The 13,995-nt window shown below is 37.8% G+C and overlaps 1 long non-coding RNA gene across 1 annotated transcript in view; it reads left to right on the top strand.

The window, feature by feature from the left end:
- The first annotated feature begins 348 nt into the window (after positions 1–348).
- The window catches only part of LOC113610626 (uncharacterized), a 141,094-nt gene continuing 127,447 nt past the window's right edge, over positions 349–13,995 (top strand). The window contains exon 1 of the long non-coding RNA XR_003429152.1: positions 349–469. This is a non-coding gene — a long non-coding RNA (uncharacterized LOC113610626). The remainder of the gene's footprint in view (positions 470–13,995) is intronic.

Below are 13,995 nucleotides of genomic sequence, written 5' to 3'. Positions count from 1 at the left end.
GAGATCCTGAGGGGATGTGGAGGAGTTCCTCATGAGTGATTGAAATGTGAAACTCATAAACTATTTCCAAGAATATGATTCTCTCCACTGAAGATCGAGTTCTCTTGTCAGATATAAAATATTAAGAAAATTACACTGTACCATATTTAGTCTACACAGTTCCTAAAATAATATGCTAGAAAAAATACAATAAATACTGTGTTGAAGTTGAGCCAATTAAGCAAGTAGAAACTCTAGTCATTATATTTTAAGACAATGGAAAGGGCAAAACTTCCTCACAGTAAGTAGCTTATTCTGGGAATACTGAGCTGATACTTTCCCCCTTCACTCCCAACACACACAGAAACATGGCTGTTGACAGAAAGTGATGCAACTGAGGAAGTCAAGTTATAGATGTTCAGTCACCAACATGAGACTCCTGAGCTGGAGGCACTGTGATGGTATCACCCACTGTCTCTGAGCATCAAAGGTGAGAGTGTTTCTCTTCTTATATCAGGCTGGTTAATTACTGCTCCAGCTTGGCAATTTTTTTCACCAGTGCAACTGTCAGTGTCTCTACATGTCCTTTATCTTTTTCTTACTTCTTTCTCTCTCTCCCTCTCCAACTCTCTTCTTTTTTCTCTAATTACTCTTTTTTGTTTGTTTTTAAAAATAAGTTTATGTTTTTGGGTCATCCCCAGCCAGCAATTTTCTTTTTAATGATGAAAATTAAGTTATGGAAGGCAATAAGTTAAGGAGAATTTAATAAAGTATCCAGAATGCCTGGGGAGAGAAATAAACTTACTGGTGACTAAGGAATACTACAGCTCTAATGTCAGCTCCTAGTCCTTTACATGGAATGTGCTTGAAAGAAACAAGGCTGATCTGGAATGAGCTGTGTCTCAGGGGCAAGTAGGTGGGACAGCCAACATGGTCTTGCAGGACATGTTAGAGAATGAGTAAAAAAAAAACACAATCAGTGGTAAAATTATTTTCTCAGTTGGAAATTTCCAGTGGTAGGCTGTGGCTTAGTGGAAATTTTAGAGTCTACCCTGAACGAGACTCCAAATACCACTTGTCAAGATTGCATTAGAAAGAAAGAAAGCTGTCAGTCAAGGAACAAATCTGGTAACTGAAAATTATCCTAAGATTTCTATTGAGATATAATTTTGGACTACGGGACTAACGTTTCTATTTTAAAACGTTCATAAAACCATGAGCATCACTATTGAATCTATAGCTATAAAATCTTTTTCATTTTGAGTTATGAATATTGCTATCTTTCTCTTTGTGAAAATTTCACTCCACTAGGGTTAATATCTAAGTTGAACTTATATGGGGTGCTTATAAGTTCAACTGGAAGAAAATTCCATGAAGTAGGAAGGATGACAGATATTCAGTGACTGATGAGTGACAAGAATGATGCTCCTTTACAGTACCGAAAAGTCTGTTTCCCCATTTCCTCTTCAAGATTTCCAACTGTCCTTGGAATCCAGGTCTGATAGAGTGGAAGTGGATTTATTGGTTCTTGAATCCTAGTAGTTCTAAATAATAGTACAAAAGGGAAATAACTAGTCATTTGAGGAAGACCAGAAATATGGAGGACATATTTGAGACCACGTGGAGTATAAAGGAAATAAGAGACATAGTTGGTCTTGATAAGCATCGGGGCGTAGCGAGGTCTGCTGCTTCATCTGTGGTGTGAGAGTTGGGCCCTTGAAACAAACATCCCAGACATAGCAGACACAGTGATCTTTCAGAAAATGTTGATACTGAGAAATATTACTTAAGAAAATGGGAAGGAAGCACACTTTAATATTAGAATCATACAACTTGAAAGACATTTTCTCCACAAAGAAAATAATCCTAAAGCAGTAACTGGGGCACCCAGAATAACTCAGAATACAAAACCACTAGTTCAGGTTCTGAAACTGATGTTTTAAAATATCTTATGAGTGTCATAAGACAAAGATGTCTGAATTTGGAAACTATTCTGGTGTCAAATTTTAATGAAATGCACGGCAAATAAGATGAACAGAAGATGATGAACTAATAATCGCTCAAATCTCATTAAAAAAAAAAAACGGTGAAAGAAGTATGTTCAGGTAGGCAAATATCTAAGTTTTCTCCATCCATTTACTAGGTTAAACTAGAGGGGTGGCAAGTCCAGAAAACACACCATTAAAGAGAACTCCAATGAACTGCACGTAGGTAGAATTAAAAGCCAGAGATAATAGGCCTAAGTGTTGGCAGTATCAAAAGGAGGTGCAGTGTCAGAGAGGGTTGAACCTGGGCTTTGTAGGGGAGCAAATTAGTGTCACAGAGTGTTTCATGCAACTTCCCTGTGTCCTGGAACTGATTTGGGGAACCTTAAATTGATGCAAAGAAGTTTCAAACACTCCCCCTATTCTAAAGAAAGTCCAGAATAATTGGAGTCTGACATCTTCCTAAGACTCAGCCAGTCATGGTCCAATAAGTTCTGTTACTCAACTGTCCACCCCTTTCTTCTATTCCATTTACATAAAACCACTATGGGAAGGGTAGATATTTCAAAGAACTCTGTTGAATTTCTACATAAGCACCTAGAAGGGAGTGATACAGCTTGTGCTACCCTTTCCTGTTGAGGAGGAGGTGTGTGTTCCTCATCTACAATCTAAGGGAATGTGGTTCACAGAGAATAATTTGTAGAGATGAGGGATGTCTGAGAGAGAAGATGATCCTGGCATTTCATTTCCCTTTTGGAAGTGTTCTTATGCAGTGATTTGCTGATAATGATATCTGTGCCTTTTTTGAACAGAACAATAAGATAATTGGCAAAGAAGGATGGGGGGAGAACAGGCCTGGAGAGGAGAGAGGACAGCCATGTAGCAGTCAGCCTTCTACCCCTTGTGGTGTCAAAAGGATGTGTGGGGTTTTATGGGTCTGTTGGACACTTGGAAGGAGGTGAGCTTCAGCTGCCCTGTAGGGACCACACTCAAGAAGGAGGCTTTCTGTATGACTGGTTCTACTAAACAGAGGCTCAAGCTGTGGCAGAGAGTGGAAAGAAATTAAACTGGAATCAGGTGGCCCTCATCAGCATGGGCAGTTATGGGGGGTGTCTTTGATAAAACCTCTCAAGGAACCCACATATACCTAATCCACATTTGCAGCAAAGAGAACATTGAGCTACTGTCAATATTTAGTGAAAGAAAGGGCAAAACAGCCAAAGGCGGGGCTCTCAAAGCAGCCTGAGAACAGAGATACAATGCCTCACTATTCAAGCTTCTTTGGCAGATGTCTGGGGGAAGGGAAGAGATAAACATTAAATACCATATAAGACTGAAGGGTTAAACAAAGCCATAGAGCTTGTACTTAAAAGTGACTGGAAGTTAGGGAATCTGTCCACAATGTAGTGTTACTAACAGTCCTCCAAGAAACATGTGCCAAGGTGATTAAACAAGCAAGGATTTTTATTATGGTAAGGAAGCAACTGTGAGAGAAAATGGGAAGGAAGCCTGAGGAACCTGGGAGAGCCAGGCATCAGATGACAATGCAGCGCTGACGGTGAGTGAAGGGGAAAGGGAAGGAAGAGTGGGTGGCTGGAAATGTCATAATCAGCTGTGTGGTCTAGGGAAGATTTAGCAAGGTGCTTGGGAACATGTCAGCCAAAGTTGCCTATTAGAGGAATTCCATGTCTTCCAGAAATAGACTTGCTTTATATCCCTGCAGAGTAGCATCCCAAGAAAAGCACATGAACTAGGATAATAGATCTATTAGTATCTATTGGATAATAGATCTATTATTATCTGTTGGATAATAGATCTATTATTATCAGATAATAGATAGGTAATAGTATCTATTTATAGAGCACAGCACCTGGGGTTCTGGATCTATTATGTTCCCTGTAGTTGAAGGTCTACAAGAAATACTGTCAAGGCCACTTCAGTAGTTAAGAGAAAGTAAAGGGGAGTTTTGACAGAGCATGGGTGCAGGAAGTGTTGGGAAAAAACTGAAGCTTGAGCCCCACAAGTTCTATCTGACCAATAAAGTGATTATATAAATTGATGAGTAGCTTGGGAGAACAGCAGAGGCAAATAATTCAGGATCTAGGACATGATTGAGGAAATTTTGTGCTGGCCATGTAGCCCATTGGTAGCTACGACCTGGACACAAGGAAAAGAGAGAAAACTAGAGCCTTTAAAATGACATGGAATGCTAGAACCATCAGTTTTAAATAGTGCTCAAAGAAATAATTTTGTTGCTATTGTTGTTCTTTATGTATTTACCTTGCCTCATGTATTATTTTATCTCTTTTTATTTTATTTTTCCTGAGGTTACTAATTCTGAAAAAGAGACATTATTAACCAAATGCATTTGGGATAAAAACTCTCACAACTGCTGCTTAAAAAATAAACTTTTATTTTGGACATTATCATGATTTTCAAAAGTAGGTAAAATAGGAAAATGAGCTTGATATATTAGTCACTATCTTCAACGTGCTTTTTCTTTCATCAACATCCTTTCCCCATTTCACTCCCCGTGGATTATTTTGAAGCACAACCAAGCCATCATATAACTTTACTATAGTAAAGCTCTAGGTGCTCTTCTAAAATAATAGGTGGGCAACTTCATGAAAGTTGAGGATTTATGACTTGTTTCATGGTGACTCAGAGAGCTTAGAAAGGTAGCACAAATTGTTGGCACTGCTGAAATTTGATTTAGTTTTGAATAATTAATTGATTCCAAGGACATTTATTAATTGAGTACTTTGCGGGAGGGAATTTTAAATATAGATTAAAAGTTTAAGAGTTACATGGGTTTAGTCCATATCCCACCTCTAACACTGTCTACCTAAATATATAAAGCTCTCCACTGCCTTTATATGTTCATCTGTACAATAAAACTAATATTACTTACCAATTAAGTTGGTTGTAAGCATTAAATACGTTGTATAAACAATGTGTTCTGAATAAGCGGCACTATACATGGTAGCTAATGCTATTATTTGTACTTCAATGCAGTGAAATAACAATGTGAGATGCTAGGGAGAGAGAAGAGGAACTCCTCATGAGAAACTGATTAGGTTGAAATAAGATTTTCCTGGAATAATGGAGTGATGCCAGAGTTACACTCTTGCAGTCTAGGTGGCAATAATCTTTCTGTGGTGCTCAGAGGTCTCTGCGTTTCCATTCCCGAACTTCTTTCCCCAAACAATATTTTCTCCTTACCATAGTTGATCCCCATCAGTTATCCAATCTAAGATATTTATGATGTCAGCAGGTTATCTCAAGTTTCACAGAGAACATGTAAAACAATGTTCAGCTATCAAATCCAAGCTGGTTCTTTTACAGAAATTGACAAGCTGATTGAAAAATTCATATGGAAATGCAAGGAATTCAGAATAGCCAAAACAATCTTGAAAAAGAAAAAAGTTGGAGGACTCACACCTCAGACATACTATGGGTCAATGAAATACTATTTAGTGTCCAGAAATAAACCTTTACATTTCAGGCCAATTTATGATGAACAAGGGTACCAGGATAATTTGATTGGAGAGGAATCTTTTCCACAAATGGTTCTGGCACAAACAGATATCCAGTGCAAAAGAATGAAGTTGGAACTTTAACTCACACCGTACACAAAAATTACCTCAAAATAGATCAAATACCTAAAATTGAGTCTAAATTATTAAATTCCTAGAAGAAAATGTAGAAGTGAATCTTCACCACCTTGGGCTAGGCATGATACCTAAAGCACAAGCAACCAAAGAAAAATAGATAAATTGACCTTATCAGAATTTAAAACTTTTGTACCTTCAGAGGATGATACTATCAAGATAGTTGAAAGACAACTCACTGAGTGAGAGAAAATATTAGTCATGTATCCAGTATTAGATTTATATCTGTAACAAAAATAACTCTTGTATCTTGGTTATGACAAAATAACCAAACTAAAAATAGGCAAATTATTTCAATAGATATCTCTCCAAAGAAGAAATAAGCACAGAAAATAACTCAACACCATTAATCATTAGATATGAAACTCAAAACCACAATGAGATACCACTTTACACTCACAAAGATGGCCACAGTGGAAAAGACTATAAATGTTGGTGAGGATGTAAAGAAATTGGAACCTTTCTATATAGTTGGTGGGAATGTAAAATGGTGTAGTGGCTTTGGAAAACAGTTTGGCAGTTCATCAAAATGTTAAATATAATGTTACCATATGGCCTAGCGATTCTCCTTCTGGGTATAGTCCCAAGAGAACTGAAAATGCACATTCACATAAAAGTTTGTATGGCATGTTCATAGCCTCATTATTCATAAGGAGAAACAACCTAAATGCCCACCAACTGAGGAATGAATTTTAAAATGTAGAAATCCCTGCAATGGAACTTTACTCAGCCATACATAAAAGGGAAAGAAGTACAGGTACATGCAACAACATGGATGAATTCTGAAAATATTATGCTAAGTGAGCAAATATAGTCACAAAAGACTTCAACTGTGTGATTACATTTATATAGAAGGTCCAGAATAGGCAATCTAGAGAGACAGAAAATAGGTTAGTGTTTGCCTAGGGTTTAAGGTGGTGTGAGGTGTTGGGAACAACTGCTAGCAGGTATAGAGTTTCCTTTTGGGATGATGAGAATGTTGTAAAGTTAGATTGCAATTGTGGTTGCAGAAATGTGGGAGTGTTCTAAACATCATTGAGTTGTTAGCTTTAAATGGGTGAATTTCTTGGCATGAGAATTATATCTCAATACACCTGTTTTGAAAAACATAATATTCAAAAGGTGCCAGAGAAATCTGAATGAAGACATTAAATCTTAGTATTTCTAAGCAATACTTACGGAATATGAGGAAACGAGAGATCTAAGGGATTTGAGGAATACAGAGTAGACTGATTGAGGTTATTATTTGAAATTCCTTTAATAAGACTGACTTAGAACATGAGTAGTCCCATTGATGGCAAACTGGTTAGATTCCAGAGGTCAAAAAGCACGAGTTGGCTGGGTCTCTGGAGAAATCTGCTGAGCAGAGAAAGCTTTATTAGCCTGGGTAATGAGAAGTACCAGGTTGTTTGGAAATCAGTATGATGAGGAAAAGGATTTAAAATTCTTCAGAAAGCCTCTAGGCGAGGGATCAATAGACTTTTTCTTTAAAGAGCCAGAGTAAGTATAATATTTTAGGTTTGCAGACCATACGGTCATTGTCACAGCTTTTCAACTCTCTCCTTTTATTGAGAAAGCAGCCACAGACAGTATGTATGTGAATGGGAGTGTCCGTGTTCCATTCAGATTTTATTGGTAAAACAGGGTGATGGCTGGATTTGGCCTACAGACCATAGCTTGCCACTTCTGCTCTAGGGGAAAGCTGATGTTACAGAGAAGGTCTGGAATGGACAATTGTCTAGATCCAAGTCCCAGATCTTCTATCCTATGGTGAATAGAAACAGATGGAAACTTGTATATGACTGCTAATATAACAACACGTATGACTCATTTAATGACATCTCACTCATCTGGGCACTTGGAATTCCCAGACCAGTCCAGTGTGTGAGAAGAGGGCCATGGAAGCAGCTCAGCCTGTTGCTCTATGTGCAGTCTGAGGAGAGATGCAGTAGTTGCATAAAAGATAGTTATTATTTTTTATTGTTTTAACTCTAATGCTTTAGTAGAAAGAAAATAAGAGGCCCTGGTAAAAGTTAAAGAATTTCTTCAAGATGGACCTGTTTCTTAGCTGACAATAGATGTCCCAGTATAACAAATGGCTTTATGGAAAGTTAAGCCTAAAGTCTCATGTGGGTTATGAAATAGTAAAAATACTATCTTGTGGGATCTTTGCATGTTTTCTGGGAGCAAATGCAATAAGTAATAGTAAGACACTAAGGAGACATTGAAATCATCAGCCAGATAAAAATCTTATGCAAATTTAAAGGAAGAATAGTAGCAACAGAGCTTAGATTGCTTCTCGAGTGTTTCTCTGAAGACACTGTGGCAGAAAGAACATTTAGGAACCAAGGGTTCTAGAGGGCTGTTATTGGAGTTATACTAGTGGGGATTCATCCTAATGACTCCAGGGAATTAATTCTGCTTGGTCATCTCTCCCTCCCTCCCTCTTACTTTTTTTTTCTGTTTATCATTTATTAATGATGTTAGTGTGGCGGTTTCATTTACAAAGATCCACGTTCAAGGGAACCTATGTCATATGGGGTCTCTATCAGTGCTCAGTCATGAAAATCAGCCCATGAGTAGAGGGAGGGCAGGATGAGGAAGGTGTCTGGGGTCACATTTGGGATACTTGATGAGCTTAGTGACAGAAATCTATGCGTGTTGGTGGGAGACCCTCATGGTTCCCATCCCAGACCTGCTTTTAACATCACCATTTTTCCATTCAGGTAATTTGGTTCCATTACTAACTGAATGTAATGTTCTTATTGTGTGAGCAACAAGAGGTATAAAGCTGAGGTGATACGTTTAAAGTGGGTAACTAGCTTTGGAATCAAAATATTGAGAATGAAAAATGTGAATCTGTCCTTCATTACATAACTTATGAATTAAAGATGTGAGTAACAACCAGGGACTCTAAGTGAGAGATAGGGGGTTGGAGAAGGGCTGGTGTTGATCCTCAGAATTCCCCATATATACAAGTATTAACCCAATGGGTAGTACCTGTGGCACTGGTTAAAAAAAAAAAAATTACAAAGTCACTAGGCCTAATCAGTGGCATCCTTTCTTTGTTCAGTTAGTGTTTCTGTTAATATATTCAGTGACAGTCTGCATGTTCAAGGTGAACCAGGAAACTGGTGACTGTGGCTTTTGAGGGAGAGAACTGCATAGGAAGTAGGTATGAGAAAAGAAAGTGAGTTTAAGTGAGCAGAGTTTAAGTGATCCTTAGTAGCTTGGGAGACCAGAGACTAGTCTCCAATCCTCCATGGACACTGTCCCCATTGCCCTCGTAGAATTACTCCCAGAGGCTTCCAAATAGTTATCTAGTTTTAACACTTAGTTTCTATTCCCATGATACCTTGAGCCTGAAAACATGGAGCTGAGAAAATTCCAGGAATCCTCACTGCAAGTAGGAGACATGTTGAGCTGAACATTCTCAAACTCTGAGAAAAGAAAAAATAGAGGAACCCTTGTAGACGTGAGGAAGGCTGGAGCTTTTAGGATTATAACTGAAACTGGGTGGAAGTTCTAAATTATCCCAGAGTTGGAAAGAGCAAACTACAGTTTCACATTCTCAGAACTGCTTTCCATGACCAACCTCTGTCAGTTAAGTCCCACACTTCCTTCGGCCTTTGTTACTTTCTATCACTTCGCCCTATGGTTTCCTCCTAGCACTTGCCATAATCAGAAATCATTTTGTTCATTGTTGTTTTTATTTATTATATACTTCTGCTTCCAGAATTAAAATTCTGTGGTGAAAAAAACCTGTCTGGTTTAGATTAACAAACTTGGAAAGTGCTATAACATCTTTAAGCTTCAGTTTCCTAAAGTATGAAATAGGGATTATAAGACATACCTCAAAGATTTGTTGTAAAGATTAAACGAGATAGTACAGTTGACCCTTGAACAATAAGGGTTTGAACTTTGCAGGTTCACTTACACATGGAATTTTTTCAAAAAGTACTGCTGCAATACTATACCCTGGGAAGTTTATTGAATCTGCTGCTGCAGAACCACTGATAGAGACGGGTTGACTGTAAAGTTATACCTGGATTTTCCACTGCATGGGGAGTTGACATCCCTAACCCCTTGTGCCCTTTAAGAGTCAACTATGCATGAAAAGCAGTTATCAAAGTGACTGAAACTCAAGAAGCATTTAATAAAAGGCAGATGTTATTCCTGCTGTCATCTTTATTGTCATCATCCCAGATCCTGTTCTTTATAATATGATGACAGGTGTAAAGAAAACACAACAACTTGAAGGGGAGAGAGGGAGAGGAGAGAGAGGAAGAAAGAGGGAGAGAGGAAAATGCTATCAGTTATTTATTGCTCCATAATAAATCACTCCAACACTTAGTATTCTGAAACCATCATTTTTTTTTTTATGCTTAGTAATAGTGTTTCTGAGGTAAGAAATAGGATTGGGTTTAATGGGACAACTTTCTCTTCTCCACCGTCTCTGGGACCTTGGCTGGGCAGACTTAAAGGTTTGAGGTGACTCAACATCTGGGACTAGAACCTGGAGGTATATTCCTTCACACGTCTGGCTAGGTGCTGTTTGTTAGCTGAGACATCAGATTGGTCATGGGTCAGAACACCTGCACTTTGATCTGCATGTGTTCTCTCTGGTCTCATTTGAATTTCCTCACAATGTGACGGCATGGTTTTCCTAGAAGAAATTCAAAGAGAGCAAGGCAGAAGTATATGACATTTCAATGCCTTATTCTCGCAAGTGATAAAATGTCACTTCCCCTCTTAAGACAGATGCAAAAGTTCAGATCAAGGGGAGGGGAACTGGGTGGTACTATTACCTGGGATAATTTTCAACATGTTGAAAGTATGTGGGATGCAGTATCTTGTTGCATCCTTGGAGAATACAATCTACTGCAGAAACCATTGCATGTAGTTTAGTCTGACAAGGTTGAGAAAGAAGCCCAAAGAGGGATATTCACCTTCAACAGCCCCCTCTCACTGACATGCAAGTGCTAACTTCTCTATCAGGAATGCCAATTCTTCCATTTTTATTATCATGTCCTCTCACTTGTCTTCTCTGTGTCTAAATATTTGCAAGTTGGGTATATGGAAATATCATTACATTAAAAAAAATGGAATAAGGAGGAAGAACAAATTTAGAGGAAGAGTGATTAAAATATTAAAATATAGTGTTTAAGTAGCTAGGGGTGTTTAGACATGGACAGAAAGGGGTATTTTGTAGATAGTGCAAAATCAGGGGTTCTTTTGACCTGAGGGTTCTGAGGCCCCGTTTGTGAATGTTGGTGTAGGAGACCATTAAAAAAGTGATTAAAGTAATGTGAAGAAATTGTTGTTCTGTTCACTGGATGGGAAGAGGTTTTAACAAAGATACTTGGGACCAGTATGTTCGGTCAGAAACATCTAGAGAGTGGATAATTAAACTTAATCACCTTTCTCTGAATATTTTCTTCAAGAAACAAGGAGGAAAGAGCCTTGGGGAATGAAGACAGGGAGGAAAGTGGCTGAAAGTAAGTGTCCTTGGAATAAGACTGAGAGCATTTTAAGGTTATCTACTTATGAGACATAGGAAAAAAATTGGGCAGAAGCCTGTGATTTTGCTGCATTGTCAACACTGGCCATGCTCCTCTTCTTCCTCCCTCTCCTTTTGTGGACCATCTGTGGTTTGTTATTTCTCCCTTTTTCTAGGTTTATCTTCTCCTATTCTTTTAAAGGGACTTGATTAGATTGCCCTACTGTATTCCACTTCCTTGATGAAAACTATCACAGAGCATTTGTCAGGAAGGCCACTTCATCACTTTGGAGTGATGGGAGGAGCAGTGTCTTGAGAGGGCCCAATTTGCTGCAGAGGAATAGAGAGGAACTGTAAACTGGGCAATGTAATCTTATCACTACTGATCTTTGGTTGACTGGTTTCCATCCACAGGGCTGAGACAGAGCATTGTTAGGGCTTACTGAAATAAGGTGGTACTTTTGGACAGAAAGCATAAACTAGATTGGTAGCTTGACTAATTTAGGTTGAAGATACCTGAAATCTATTAAAATAACAACATATGAGAGAATGTACTTGAATGAATTAAGGCTAAATACATATTTAGCCAATATATCATACATTATTTTTTTTTTACTACATAACTAGTGATGTTCTAGGTACTAAAATGGAAGAGAAAGAAAGCGTGAGAGCACGCATGAGAGAAGTCTAGAGTAAAGGAGATTGATTGAAAAAAATATCCATGTAGAATGTAAAACAGATAGCTAGTGGGAAGCAGCCACATAGCACAGGGAGATCAGCTCGGTGCTTTGTGACCACCTAGAGGGGTGGGATAGGGAGGGTGGGAGGGAGAACCAAGAGGGAGGAGATATGGGGATATATGTATATGTATAGCTGATTCACTTTGTTATAAAGCAGAAACTAACACACCATTGTAAAGCAATTATACTCCAATAAAGATGTTAAGAAAAACATGTAGGTATTGAGATAATTTATAATCATAAAATGTAAACTAATTAAATGTTCAATAATATGAGAATGTTGATATAAACGTGTCACACACACACACCTGTGTCTGCAACCATTAAAGTAAAATTAAATGACATGGAAAATGATCACATCGTTCCATGGAAGATACAAATAAGAATGTGCAGTATAATACAATTTCCATGAATATACATATATATGTGTGTGTGTGTGTGTGTATATATATATATATGAAGATTGGAAAGAAATATTTTTAAGTGCATTAAAATGTTGAGTAGATATCACTGGTAGAATGCAAGGTTATTTTAATGTTCATCTTCCCTCTTTTCCATATATTGCAAAATTCAGAAATACATACTTTTCTCATTACTATTTAAGTAAGAGCTACTAGTTATAAATATGGCAGTGGTCATATTTCAGGGTAGGACTGTGAAAGAGCAATGCTCTGAAGTCTCCTTAAAGACAAAAGTAGGAATAAAGGGAGAATGCCTTTTCCTACTCAATTGGCTTAAAATTATTCTTAAAAACTGAAGCTGGAATGCTCAAAAATGGGAATGCTTTAGTGACTGATGAATTGTTATTGGACAGCTTTGTGATTATAGTTTCTATAAATGATGCAGCCTTCAGTTAAGAATTAGATTAACATAAACTTCCACCTTGACATACCGTGATTTTTAAGGACCTGGCATGCTGAGCTCTTCCTAGAGTTTGTAATTCAACTGGAAATTTTAAATAGCCTTTGAAATGTAGGTCGAGTTTCCAAATTATTTTTTATTGTATATTCTATTTTATTTTTTAACATCTTTATTGGAGTATAATTGCTTTACAATGGTGTAGTAGTTTCTGCTTTATAACAAAGTGAATCAGTTATACATATATATATATCCCCATATCTCTTCCCTCTTGCATCACTCTTCCCTCCCACCCTCCATATCCCACCCCTCTAGGTAGTCACAAAGCACTGAGCTGATCTCCCTGTGCTATGTGGCTGCTTCACACTAGCTATCTATTTTACGTTTGGTAGTGTATATATGTCCATGCCACTCTCGCACTTTGTCCCAGCTTACCCTTCCCCTTCCCCTTATCCTCAAGTCCATTCTCTAGTAGGTCTGTGTCTTTATTCCCGTCTTGCCCCTAGGTCCTTTATGACCATTTTTTGGTTTGTTTTTTAGATTCCATATATATGTGTTAGCATACGATATTTGTTTTTCTCTTTCTGACTTCACTCTGTTGACAGACTCTAGGTCCATTCACCTCACTACAAATAACTCAATTTCATTTCTTTTTATGGCTGAGTACTATTCCATTGTATATATATGCCACATCTTCTTTATCCATTCATCTGTTGATGGACACTAAGATTGCTTCCATATCCTGGCTATTGTAAATAGACCTGCAGTGAATATTGTAGTACATGACTCTTTTTGAATTACAGTTTTCACAGAGTATATGCCCAGTGGTGGGATTGCTGGGTCCTATGGTAGTTCTACTTTTTGATTTTTAAGAAAACTCGATACTGTTCTCCATAGTGGCTGTATCAATTTACATTCCCACCAACAGTGCAAGAGGGTTCCCTTTTTTTCTCCACACCATCTCCAGCATTTATTGTTTGTAGATTTTTTGATGATGGCCATTCTGACCTGTGTGAGATGATATCTCATTGTAGTTTTGATATGCATTTCTCTAATGATTAATGAAGTTGAGCATTCTTTCATGTGTTTGTTGGCAATCTGTATATCTTCTTTGGAGAAATGTCTATTGAGGTCTTCTGCCCATTTTTGGATTGGGTTGTTGGTTTTTTTTAATATTGAGATGCATGAGCTGCTTGTAAATTTTGGAGATTAACCCTTTGTCAGTTGCTTCATTTGAAATTATTTTCTCCCATTCTGAGGGT

This window comes from Aethalodelphis obliquidens, unplaced genomic scaffold (genome assembly GCF_003676395.1).
Source record: "Aethalodelphis obliquidens isolate GAN/ISIS:26980383/991018 unplaced genomic scaffold, ASM367639v1 scaffold64, whole genome shotgun sequence".
Taxonomy (NCBI): domain Eukaryota; kingdom Metazoa; phylum Chordata; class Mammalia; order Artiodactyla; family Delphinidae; genus Aethalodelphis; species Aethalodelphis obliquidens.
The sequence above is the reverse complement of the archived record's forward strand: the minus strand, read 5'-3'. Positions and strand labels throughout refer to the sequence as shown.